Raw genomic sequence first — 13347 nt, 5'->3', positions numbered from 1 at the left:
AAACGCCAGCCGTTACTATCTGCTTTTTCCAGACGCCAGGCCTAGCGGTCTATCTGAGCACCGATATCCTCGGCCTTGACCCTAAACTACAGGGCGATGACCACAGCTATGTGGGTGAGAAGACACACATCCCCTTCCAGTGAAGGGCAGGGATGCGAGAGGCCAGAGGTGTCAGTCTTCGCTCCCTCCCTTCCTCCACGGGAGAAGGGAAACGGAACAGAGCGGGACTGTAGGAAGAGCTCCTTGGTTTGAATCCTGCCACTCACGCTGTGGCCCTGGGAAAGTCACCCAACCTCTCAAGACTCCGTTTCCTCGTCTGTGGCGCTCCCCCGGTGGCTCAGATGGTAAAGAATCTGCAACGTAGGAGACTTGGGTTTGGTCCCTGGGTGGGCGGATCCCCTGGAGGAGGGAATGACTACCAGTATTCTGGCCTGAAAAATCCCATGGACAGAGGAGCCTGACAGGCTACAGTCCACGGGGTTGCAAAGAGTCAGACGTGACTGAGCGACTTAACACACTTCCTCATCTATAAGATGGGATAATAGTCCCCACCTGAAAGATCAGTATGGTAGTTAAATGAACCGATGCATGAAAAATGTCTTCCATAAAATATAAGCATGAGTTGTCTTTAAGAAACAAGCTCCTAATTATCTGCTAAACGAAGGGCAGGAGCAGCAGAGGTGATCCAAAGCGCCGAATAACCAGGGCTTGCCTGGTGGTCCAGGGGTGAAGACTCTGGGCTCCCCACGCAGGGGGCCTGGGTCCAACCCCTGGCCAGGGCACTATGAATGAGACCCCACGTGCCACACGCTGACACCAAAAGGAAAGAAAGAAAAGGCACTGAATAACCTAAATAACCGTGACTTTCATCTTTGGGGTGAACAGAAGGAAGCAGACACACCTTCCCAATTCTTTTTTGGGCCTCCTATTAAAGCAGAAATATTTTTTTTAAGAGTCCACCAGCCACAGATGCTGGTGCTGGCGCAGCGGCAGGTTTAGGGGGTAACAAGAAAGTGCCCCCAAATTAAAGATTTTGAAGGGAGCGGGTGACCCACAGAGTGGATGCTCCGGAAGAAGAGGTGTGGCAGGATTCCTCTGAAGGTACCCAGATGATGCTGGGCGCTCAGACGTGAGGAGGTTTCAGGACTTGCCCTGTTCTGTCGCAAGCCCTGCAGGCTCCCAGCTCGCTGACTCCCAGCTCGCCGACTCCCAGCTCACTAGGCTTCCGATAGCTCACACCTCTGAGCCTTGGCTGTTCCCTCCTCCCAGACCCCGGCCTCTCCCCACCCAGTCTACTGCCGCACTCTGCACACCCTCCTGGATGTACCTGAGCACACACCCCTCTCCCAGCCAGGCCTCTCAGACTGTCCGGGACCTACAGCCTGCCCATTCGACAGTCCGAGTCTGCTCTGCCCCTGACTCCACACGGATGCGTCCTGCCCACTGCTGCCGAAGCCAGCCCCAGGCAGCGCCAGCCACCCGCATCCCAGCCACGACACCTTCACCAGCCCCGAGCTATTCAGCTTGGCTACGGCCTCTCCTCGGGCACGCCTGCCACTTGGCCTCCCAGATACCTGGGCCATCTTGAGTGTGGTTTTCCCATCAGGGGCCAAGCAGGCTCTCAATTAACTGAAACGTATCCGTATCCCACGTGCCTGGGAAGGTAAGCGCGCAGTGTCTGAAGGGCAGAGCTCACCTGAGGGCCACTTCTTCAGTGTCACCCTGCCATCCCAGCCGACCCCGCCCCGGGGCGAGCTGCCACACTCACTCTGCTCCTGTGAGGGCCCTGGAGGGTCGTCACGTCAGAATGCCAGCTCCAGGGAGGGGCGGTGCCTGGGGAGCCCACTGCCAGATGCCCACGGCGTGCGAGGGGACGTCTAACCACTGGTTCTCTGGCGGGGGAAGCGGGGGTGGCTTGATTTTCAGCGTTTCCCGGTTTCCCTGCTGTAAACACTCTCGTGTGCTCAGTCGCCCGGTCGTGTCCGACTCTTCGCCTAAATTCTCCAGGCAAGAACGCTGGAGTGGGTTGCCATTTCCTACTCCGGGGGATCTTCCGGACCCAGAGAGCGAGCCCGGGTGTCCTGCGTCTCCTGCATTGCCAGGCGGATTCCTTACTCCTGCACCCAATGCTCCCACTGTGGCCAAGTTCCAGCTACAAGGCGAGCCACTGAACCCAGAGCTGGGAGGAGACGGGAGGCAGCGGCTAGGTGGACAGTACGGCCCCCACTGACGAAGGCCCCATTTACAATTTTTCAGTCTCACAACGGTGTGAAGGCAATACGCGTTCGGTGGAAACTGCACTTGGAAATCTGAGTCTGGATCTTTTCCCAGGCTGGCGGTGTGTGCAGGACAACACTCTCTCACGATGCAGGGCAGGGCAGCCCGCCTCCACTCCCAGCCAGACCCGCAGCCGCTCACCACCACTCTGCACCCAGACAGCCACTCTGCATTTCACTTTCTGTCCAGTGTTCGATAAACTGCATGAGACAGTCAACACTCTATTATATAAACAGGCTTCGTGTTAGATGATTTTGCCCAACTATAGGCTAATGGGAGTGTTCTGAGCCCGTTTAAGGTAGGTGAGGCTAAGCTATAATGTAGGTTAGGTGTATTAAATGCATTTTTGACTTATGATATTCTCTTTTTTAACATTTTATTTCTTTATTAGCCACACCATGTGGCTTGTAGGATCCTAGTTCCCTGACCAGGAGTGGAACCTGGGCCCTGGCAGTGAAAGCGCCAAGTCCTAATCACTGGCTCACCAGAGAATTCCCTCGACTTCGATTTTAAACAGACGACGGGTTTATCAGGACCCGTCACAAGTTGAGGGACATTTGCATATGTGCATATATGTGTGTGTGTATATATATATAGAGAGAGAGAGAAACATATATACATACAAAAGATACAAATAACCACAAAGAGAGAGGCAATAGTGAGAAACTGGAAAAGGAGGAAGTACTATGTTTGAGTATTTATTACCCCTGTTTCCAGTGTAATTTATTTAAGTATAAATTTGTACACTATAGCCAGTTTACTATATACAGTAAACTTGCATGTTAGAAGCCCAGCTCACAAAACGCCTAAAATTTAGCAATCAGCTCTCACTTTGGTACAAACTGACTCCAGCACACGACTGCCCGGGGCCAGGCACAGGCTGCTGAGGACGGGTCACCCCGGGGAGCCCATCAGACTAGGCGGCCGGTGGAAAGTGACACTCACGCCTCCATCAGGGCAAGAGAAACCAAGGGGCGTCTGGGGACACGCGAGACGAGGGGGAGCGCGGGCCAGCCTTCCGGAGAGAGGGGACCGCGGGGGCAGAGGCCCTCTGACGGAAGAGCAAGGAGCCGGGAGCCCTGATGGGGAGGCCGGAGGGGCAGCAGAGTGAGAAGACGCTGCCCCCTGAGGCCTCGCATGCTGGGGGGAGGGTTTGGAGCCCCCTCAGAGGTTTCACCGAGTCACAGGGGGCCTGGAGGTTCCCAGACCGGGCCCTCCTGTGTGGTTTACGTCCCCGGAGCCCGGACGCTCCGGGGCACCGTGCTGGGAGGACAGACAGAGGGATGGGGAAACGCCGCGGCGGGGCCCGCGGGGAAGGGCTGAGGCTCAGTGAGCCGCGCGGCCTGTCCTCTGTCCTGGCGTCTGGGGGGTAGCGGAGGGGCTGCAGCGGAGAGGGGCGGGACGCCCCCGACGGAAGCCCGGGGCAGGGCCGAGGGCTCTGAGCCAGCCTCAGCGCCAGAGACCCCTCCCCGCCAGCCCCTGCGTGGCCCGAGGCAGGGTCCTCGGGCTCCCAGGCTGAAGGGGGCCTCCAGACCCCTTGCCCAGGGTCCCCGCCTGGGACAGGGAGGAAGCACTGCCCCCTGGCTCCGCTAGGTCAGAGGCGGCCTCCCTCTGAGGACTGGCCCGGGAGTGGGGGGCCCGGGAGGCTGGTCCTCGTGTTCCCTGGGCCCGCCCTGGACACACGTCTTCTGCCTCCAGCAGAGGCCAGGCCCGACTGCGCTCTGTGGCCGTGGCCTCCCCAGCCCGGCGTTCTTGCCCGCCTCCCACACTCTGCTCCTCCAGGAGGCCGCCCTGCTCCACCTCCGGGCAGGGCTCCAGGGTGGGAGAGGCCGGCCCAGGGCAGAAACAAGAGCGCTCCCTGACCCCGCCTCATCTCGGGGACCCCAGGTCAGAGCGGGGGAGCTGAACCACAGGGACTGCAGGACCTAGAGGCCCGCGCGGGAGACAAGAGAGAGAAGGAAGCGCGGGGTGGCAGCGAGGATTCCCGAGCTGCCTGCACAGAGCCTGCCCCACACACAGACACACACGCACACACTCACACACATGCTCACACACACGCACACGCTCACACACACACTCACACACACACAGACACACACACGCACACACACGCACACACGCACGCACACGCTCACACACACACGCACACAGACACGTACACGCTCACACACACACGCACACGCTGATGCACAAAGGCCACACGGGGGACGCCGAGGAACACAGCGCCGGCCGTGGGGGCGCACACTCCCGGACACAGGGCTGACCTACGCGCAGAGAAGACGCGGCTCCGGGAGCCTCCCCCAGGGACACACCCGGACACTCGGGGGCGGCTCCCCCAGAACCGGGGACCCGGGCTGGCGCGGGGATGCCCGCGGGGCGCCCGGCCGGGGTCTCGGGACCGCCGAGCCCCCCGCGCGCCGCGGGCCGCACTCACCGCTCGGCCTTTGTTGTCCGCGCCGCTCACAAAGGCGCCGGCGGCCGCGCCTCAGCTGCCCGGCGGCCGCGGGCGCCCATGGCCGGGCCGGCCCCGCCCCGCGCCGCCGCTGGCCGCCGCCGGCAGCCGCGAGGTCACGCCGCCCGGCTCCCCCGCCACCGCCCCGCGCGCACGGCGCCGCCCCGGCCCCCGCCCGGCCTCGGCTGAGGTCACCGCTTAACCCCTGCGGGCCGGGCGGCTGCGCGCGCGCGGGGTCCGGAGGCCCGGAGCCGCCCCCGAGCTCCCCCAGGCCCCGGAGGCCCGAAGCCGCCCCCGAGCTCCCCCGGGACCCGGAGGCCCGGAGCCGCCCCCGAGCACCCCCGGGACCCGGAGGCCCGGAGCCGCCCCCGAGCTCCCCCGGGCCCAGCGGCTCGGAGCCCTCCCGCCCCCGCCCCACCCCGGGAGGAAACGGAGCCACGGAGACCCCCGGTCACACGGGGCCCCCACGCCACCGCCCGCCGCGCGTCCCCTCGCCCTCCCAGCCGCCCAGGAGGGCTCGCGGGCCCGTTCTTGCTCCTCCTTCCAGAAGTCTGCCCTCGGCTCTCCCCAGAGGGGTGAGGATGCCTGGGTTGGCCCCAGAGGAAGAGTCAGACCTGCGATGCCCCCAGCCTGTCTCTGCCGCAGAGGGGCCTCCTTAGGGCTCCGATCAGCCCTGCAAGCTGGCTTCTGATGACAGCCTCAGAACCACAGCACTGGCAGCTGCAGGCGCTGAGGGCTCTGAGCTTAGCAGCCAGCCTGCCATGTGGCTCCATTTTCCTGATGAGAAAACGGGGGCTCAGAGCTGTGACTTGGCAAAGCCCACCCAGCAAGGAAGTGGTTGACCCGAGATCCTAGCAAACCCCTCCCTTCTAGCTCCCAAAGCTGCCAAACACTAGTTACTCCTTCTCAGAAATCCAAAGAGGCCTCCGGATATGATGCAATTAATTACAGTTATCAGGCCATTAATTAAGATTATCCCTGTTGTTGTTAAACACTGCCCCACTACCTCCCTATTTACAAAGAAATTCACACTCAGGCTTATCAGCAATTACTCAGGTTGATAATGATGAATTCTGCAGCCTCCAAAGGGCACAGGTGTTATGCTGGCTGGAGTCTGTGTTGGCCTGTATTTATTCATTCAAACAACCAGGAAAAAAAAAAAAACAACACCATTTTTTTTTTCTTTTAACTACCCCCTGTTTGGCAGGCACCAGTCTTAGGGGCTAGGAATGAAACAAGGAACCAGAGAGACGGCGGCCCTGCCCCCTCACCAAGGAGGAGGCACGGAACACAGGCCTCCGCAGTCCAGCAAGACAAGCCACACCAGTCCGTGCTCTCTGAAATCATCTTACTCATTGTTGGGGTTGCTTGTTTATTGTCCATCTCCACACGAGAACATAAACCTCATAGAGCTCGCTTAAGAGTTGTTCACAGAGTCATCCTAACCCCCCAGGCCCAGGGCAACACTGGGCTCAGAGTGTGTAGCCAGTTAATATTTGCTGAGCACTTACTATGTTCCGGGCTTCCCCGGTAGGTCAGATGGTAAGGAATCCACCTGAGATGCAGGAGACCCTGGGTCAGGAAGATCCCCTGGAGGAGGGAATGGCAACCCACACCAGTATTCTTGCCTGGAGAATCCCATGGACAGAGGAGCCTGGCGGGCTGCAGTCCATGAGGTTGCAAAGAGTTGGACACGACTGAGCAACTAACACTGTTATGTTTCCAGACATCATTCTAGGCACACAGGAGACATCACGGAGTGAAACAGGCAAGGCCCCCGCACTTCTGGGTCATCCATTCCAGGGACAAATAAACAATGGAGGAAGGTTTCCAGGATGCCAGAAAAGCAGCAAGAACATCTTCAGATGACCTCAGAGCTCATGGCATTAAGCCCTGGACCAGAATTTAGACATTCGGATTCTGCTGGCACAGAAAGAGCCAGTACAAGCCCCCGGACCTGCATCCACAGCCGTTCAGACCTATTCCACCCCCTCCCCGGCTGGCTTGTTTCCCTCCTGGTTCTGAGCCCTCTTGAGTCCTCTGGTCTGGAACACCTGTCCCCCTGTTTGGCTGCACTGAAGCCGACCCTCTTCCCAGATCCAACAGAAGGCCCGGCATCTCCAGGACGCCTCTGCACATGGCCCCTGTTCCCCAACCTCCTCCCCCACTGAGCTCTGCAGCTTCGCCCTTCGGTCAGTTGCTTCTGCTAGCACTTCTGTTTCTCTTAGTTGATTCTGGGCAGGTACTGACTTGAACTGTCTCCGAGGCAGTTGAACTGTCTTGAGGGAAGCTATGATCCAAGCTTGGAGGTGGAGGCCATACCTCAGGCTCCCATTGTGTCTCCAAAACCCGGCAGAGGTTAGAAGCACCCCAAGTGAGCACCCTCAGGCCCTTAGCAGTAGACCCCTCTGGAGCCAGCATTGCAGTCTACCAGGTCGTACAACAAATGGAGCCTACAGAAGCATTTTGTTTTGCCCACAGTGATTTTGTAATTGTTGTTAATTAGCTCCCAACATTTAACAGTTGATAGATTTCCCGTAAGTTGCCGAATCGCTGGCTTCTGTTAACACATCTGAAGATCTGCTGATGCCCGGCTCCCCGGGCCACACTCTGTCGGCCCCAAAGGACCGGGGCCGTAGAAAGAGCTGTGTCCTTCCACTTGTCACCATCCCTCCGAGCCCTGCGTCACCCATTTGACCTTGACCCCCTCTGTGAATGAGTGTTTTCATTTCATTTTCTCTCTTCATTCTACTGAGAAGAAAATCACATCATGGAAACACATACTCGAGAATAAATGAGCCCGCGGCCCTCACCTTCTAGGCCAGGCCAGGCCCCAGAAGTAGTCGCTCAGCTGTGTCCAACTCTTTGCGACCCCCTGGACTGCAGCCCACCAGGCTTCTCTGTCCATGGAATTTTCCAGGCAAGGATACTGGAGTGGGTTGCCATTTCCTTCTCCAGGGGATCTTCCCGACCCAGGGACTGAACCTGGGTCTGCACTGCAGGCAGATTCTCTACCAGCTGAGCCACGAGTGAGGCACAGGCCAGGCCAGTTCTCCTGCGTTCTCGCTGTCCTTGTCATTCTGCTCTGACACAAACGCACCCCTTCTCTCTCACCGGCCCGACTTCACACGCCGAGTGCCACACACATAAACGAAGGTGCCAGGCATTTCACTGGCCTTTGCCTTTGTTCCTTCTGCCTGGAATGCCGTCACTGCTCCACACCGCCCCTCCCCTCCAAGACAGTGTGGCTTTCGGATGCTCGCCACGTCGATCACACCTTCTCAAGGATCTGTTCTCCAGTCCCCCGAGACGGGGCTCCTGGGCTCACATAGCGCCCTACAGCCTCCCCCTCACCCTCCTTCAGCCTTTTGTGCGGGATTTGCCCCCACGTCCTCCCCTGGCCCGTGAGTGCTCGGAAGCAGGGACTCTGCTGTCTCACTCACGCTGGAATCCCCAACACCTGGGACAGAGCCCGATGGCGCAGAAGCATGAGATAAATATTTGCTAAATAGATGAGCGAATGACTCTCAACAGCCACAAAAGGAACACAAAGGATTTCTGGGACTGTTTCCACGTCCCAGAACATTCAATTAACCAGAATTTCACACTCGCCGAGCATTCTGATGGTGCAGGATCTATTGTGTAAGCTTCGTCATGAATGCCACGTCTGGGCGGGACTGGGATTGCTCCTCCTGGGCTCCAGGGGGAGCGGGGAAGGGGGGAGGCCCAGGGCACAGTGGTGTCTCCTGTTGGCCAGAGAAGCTCAGCGACCTGGCCACGGTCGCTCAGCAGACTGATGACCAAGCGAGGATGAGAACCAGGGCTCCCGCCTCCGCCTCCCAGCCCAGCCCCACTGCCATCAGCCCAGCCTGTAGCAGATCAGAAAAGAAGTGGGTGGATGGGAAAGTGGACTTCCCAAGCCTATACCACCCTTGCCCAGGCAGTATAAATGGAAAATGTGCATAAAGCAACTAGCTTTTATTTCCCGTGTCATCAAACCAATCACAAACAGACTCTTCTCTAAGAGATGCCGGATCACATTTTGATTATGAATGAGGACGATGGGGTCTGTCTTACGAAAATGAAACCTCTTTCCAGAACACTGCTGTCCCTGTCCAATAGGACAGGCATTTTGAAGGGAGCTGGGATGCACTGAGCCGTCCCCTCACTGCCTTCTAGGTTCCTTACAAGGCAAGACCTGCGTTTGTGGGGAAACAACCTGAGGTTGGACTTCCCAGGTGGCGCTAGTGGTAAAGAACCCGCCTGCCAGTGCAGGAGATGTAAGAGAGGCCACTTCTATCCCTGGGTCGGGAAGATCCCCTGCAAGAGGGCATGGCAACCCACTCCAGTATTCTTTCCTGGAGAATCCCAAGGGCAGAGGAGCCTGGTGGGCTACAGTCATGGGGTCGTGAAGAGTCAGACACGACTGAAGCGACTTAGCACGCACGCTGAAGTCAAAGGCATAGCCACAGCTGGAGGTGGTTCCGGGGTCTCAGGTAGAGAAGGAAACGACTTTTCTGAGCTACCACTTTATGGCCCTTGGTGTAAGGGAGAGGACAGTTTGAGCAGCTCTTTTTCTTAGGGATGTAGTCTCAAAGTTCTCCCAAAACAACTACTGGGGGTGATGGACACCCACGTCCAGGGGGCTGGACACAGACAGTGCGGGACGCTGCCCCCCACACTCGCCATAGGACCCTCAGCCTCTTCCTCAGTCCCAGTGCCTGTAAAACACGATAATCCTTTTGTTCCTTCTATCTTAAAGAAATGGGGGGAAAAATTCTTAAAGAGATGGGAATTCCAGACCACCTGACCTGCCTCCTTAGAAATCTGTATGCAGGTCAAGAAGCAACAGTTAGAACTGGACATGGAAGAGGTGGGTTCCAAATAGAGAAAGGAGTATATCAAGGCTGTATATTGTCACACTACTCATATAACTTACATGCAGAGTACATCATGCAAAATGCCAGGCTGGATGAAGCAACAGCTGGAATCAAGATTGCTGGGAGAAATATCAATAACCTCAGATATGCAGATAACATCACCCTTGTGGCAGAAAGCAAAAAGGAATTAAAGAGCCTCTTGATTAAAGTGAAAGAGGAGAGTGAAAAAGTTGGCTTAAAACTCAACATTCAGAAAACTAAGATCATGGCATCCAATCCCATCACTTCATGGCAAATAGATGGGGAAACAATGGAAACAGTCTTCTTCTCCAAAATCACTGCAAATGGCAACTGCAGCCTTGAAATTAAAAGACGCTTGCTCCTTGGAAGAAAAGCTATGACCAACCTAGACAGCATATTACAAAGCAGAGACATTACTTTGCCAACAAAGGTCCGTCTAGTCAAGGCTATGGTTTTTCCAGTGGTCATGTATGGATGTGAGATTTGGACTATAAAGGAAGCTGAGTACAGAAGAATTGATGCTTTTGAACTGTGGTGTTGGAGAAGACTTTTGAGAGGCCCTTGGACTGCAAGAAGATCCAACCAGTCCATCCTAAAGGAAATCAGTCCTGAATATTCGTTGGAAGGACTGATACTGAAGCTGAAACTTCAATACTTTGGCCACCTGATGCAAAGAACTGACTCGCTGGAAAAGTCCCTGATGCTGGGAAAGATTGAAGGCAGGAGAAGAAGGGGATGCCAGAGGATGAGATGGTTGGATGGCATCACTGACTTGATGGACGTGAGTTTGAGTAAGCTTCAGGGGTTGGTGAAGGACAGGGAAGCCTGGCATGCTGCAGTCCATGGGGTTGTAAAGAGTCGGACACGACTGAGTGACTGAACTGAATTGAACTGAATCCCATAGGATTTTGAAGGATCAATCTAACATAGTATAACAGATTTTTCAACATCTCACTGACAGAATTAGATACATATGCTATTTGATACCACAGTATCATAAACATACTTATATATCATAAGGTATTTTTGATGAGAGATAAAAGATAGCCTAGTATAGTGGCAGTCAAGATTTCAAACTTCAAACCCTGTTTAAAGGAATGACAAATATGAAAAGGGAGAAAAGTAGAATGAATTCTGTGGTGTTAGATTGGAATTGGAGATTTTGGTGTGAGTTCAGAGCTCTGTCCTCTGCAAGGGCCTGGGAGCAGGGATACCCCGTCACAATGAACAAATTTTGCAGCCAGATCATGGATTCTAAATACCACTCTCTGCTAAAAGAGACCAAAGCTCCTTGGAAAGATGACTGATTCCAGGGGAAGAAGAAGCTATGCCTGAAACATATTTTTGGGCCAGAAATTAATAAATTGCTCAACAAGTCATGGAAACACAGCAAAAGGACACAGAAACCAACTCAAAAGAGGCTTCCACTAGCTGAGTTCCATTCAGTCAGTTCAGTTCAGTCTCTCAGTCGTGTCCGACTCTTTGCATCCCATGAACCGAAGCACGCCAGGCTTCCCTGTCCATCACCAACTCTCAGAGTTTACTCAAACTCATGTCCATCAAGTCGGTAATGCCATCCAATCATCTCATCCTCTGTCATCCCCTTTTCCTCCTGCCTTCAAACTTTGCTAGCATCAGAGATTTTTCCAACGAGTCAGCTCTTTGTATCAGGTGGCCAAAGTATTGTAGTTTCAGCTTCAGCGTCAGTCCTTCCAATGAATATTCAGGACTGATTTCCTCTGGGATGGGCTGGTTGGATCTCCTTGCAGTCCAAAGGACTCTCAAGAGTCTTCTCCAGCACCACAGCTCAAAAGCACCAATTCTTCGGCGCTCAGCCTTCTTTATGGTCCAGCTCTCACACTGGAAAAACCACAGCCTTGACTAGACGGACCTCCACTAGCCAAACTAAGGGCAGTTTGGGCATGGCAACAAGTAATGACTGTAGGGATTCATATTCTACTAAATGCAATAGGAAGCCAAGAGTCCACACTGATGTAATAAGTGAATGAATGAATCGAAAGCTGGGAATGTTATTTGTACACTCAGTACTTTCCCACGAAATACTTGTTAACTGCAAAGGGGAAGGAGCAACGTTACGATTGAGAAGCTGGCAGACACCTCCTCACCCCGCGGTCAGATTGGGTTAACATGACCAGTCTGGGGACATTTGGACGTCATGAGGCTCCTGACGTGATTCAGTGAAAGAAACACAGCGTCAGTTCATGGTATTCCTGCCAAACATTTACAACTCCCATAAAAATTTACAACTCAGCCTCTGAAGAGGCTGGATTCGATGTGGCAGGACACGTGGACATCCATGTGCCGGGACAGCCCACTCCTTCCCAGAGCACCCGATTGGACCAAGGGTCAACAGCTGACCCAGACTGGGCCAATCAGCTCATTTCAGCCAGGAATTCCCGACTGGAAAGCTGAGAGACCGAGTCAGCCAAATGACCACGGGGCAGAGCTTGAAGGACGGGGCAGAGCCGGGGCCGGCATTCACGCTGCCGCAAACCACAGCCAAGCTCAAGCTGAGGTTCTGGGAGCCCAGAAACGCCATAGAAAAGCCAAAAAAGGAAAAGGAAAAGGAAAGTTGGAGAAAAAGACGGAGACACAGATCATGTAGCCTTAGCAGAAACAGTAGCAACAGTCCCAGCAAACGTCCACAACACTCTCTGCTGGTCTCTGTTTAGCTGCTTAACATGTGTTAACTCATTTCATCCTCACAGCAGCCGTATAAAGCAGGTACTTTTATCCCTGGCTTACAGATGAGGAAACTGAGGCACAGTGATATTCTGTCCTAGCCTTGAATGTCCATCTGAGGGACTGCTGGGTCATTACAGAGACCCCACACACACACTTCACTTGCACTTACCTGAGTGGATTTTTAGTCCAGTCATAAGAGGAGGCTGGTGCCCACTGCCTATGGCCACTGTCTTGCTGCAGAATGAGCAGGGATTCTGGGACCATTTGCATATCTAAACATCCTGCTCTAGCCTTTCTTCATCGCCCAAAAGGGAAAAGACACAGGGGGAAGTGCCGGCCTGGGCCATCACAGGCACCTACAAACACATAAAGACCCTCTGCCCATCAGTCCAGACCCCAGAGACCCCGTGTGCCTGCCCGCTCTAAGCTAGGCAGCCAGCCTCATCCACTCGCCATGGTATCTGCAGCCTCCGCAGGGGAGAAGTAGGCAGAGCGCTTGGGGCTGTCTGCTGAGCCAGGGGAGGCTGGGTTTCTCTGCTTGGCCCCAGCCCAGTAGTCAGAAAGGACAGAGAGACAAGGTCTGTGCTTCCTGGCATCAGGTTACTGCCCCTACCCAGGGCTCAGGGTGCCAGGCGAGCCTCCCAGGCAGGGAGAGTTGCCGGTCAGCTGACAGCAGGCAGAGTCCAAGGCCTATTCTAGAAGCTGCCGTAAGGATGAAGAGGCTGTGGCACCGGCCGCTGATGGAGGGAGCAGAGAGGGAGCCCCGCAGACCCGTGAGCCTCCGGCCTTGCCGAGCAGACCAGCCTGCAGACCAGGGACCAGAGAGCAGGTCTCCAGGAGAGATGGTCCCGGGCCTGGGCAAAAGCAGGCAGGGCCGCCGTGACGCGCCAGCAGGAGGCCCCGACCGTGGTTGTGGCCTGGCACCGGCCCCAGAAGCCTTCAGCATCCCCCAGTTTCACCGCCCAGGGCTGGGAGGTTCCATACGCTCCCTGGTTTCCCAGATGAAAGACG

General features: G+C 55.6%; 1 protein-coding gene across 11 annotated transcripts in view; it reads right to left on the bottom strand.

Moving 5' to 3' along the window:
* The window catches only part of ARHGEF10L (Rho guanine nucleotide exchange factor 10 like), a 153619-nt gene extending 140836 nt beyond the window's left edge, over positions 1-12783 (bottom strand). For 10 of the 11 annotated variants that reach the window (XM_065929911.1, XM_065929918.1, XM_065929916.1 and 7 more), the window contains exon 1: positions 4712-4844. The gene's annotated coding sequence lies outside the window, so the exon portion shown is untranslated. Of the gene's footprint in view, positions 1-4711; positions 4845-12505 lie in introns of those variants that run through there. The other variant, XM_065929912.1, reaches the window with a different exon arrangement.
* Between the last annotated feature and the right edge of the window lie 564 nt (positions 12784-13347).

Source organism: Muntiacus reevesi, chromosome 3 (assembly GCF_963930625.1).
Source record: "Muntiacus reevesi chromosome 3, mMunRee1.1, whole genome shotgun sequence".
NCBI lineage: Eukaryota > Metazoa > Chordata > Mammalia > Artiodactyla > Cervidae > Muntiacus > Muntiacus reevesi.
This window is presented reverse-complemented; position numbering and strand designations above follow the sequence as displayed.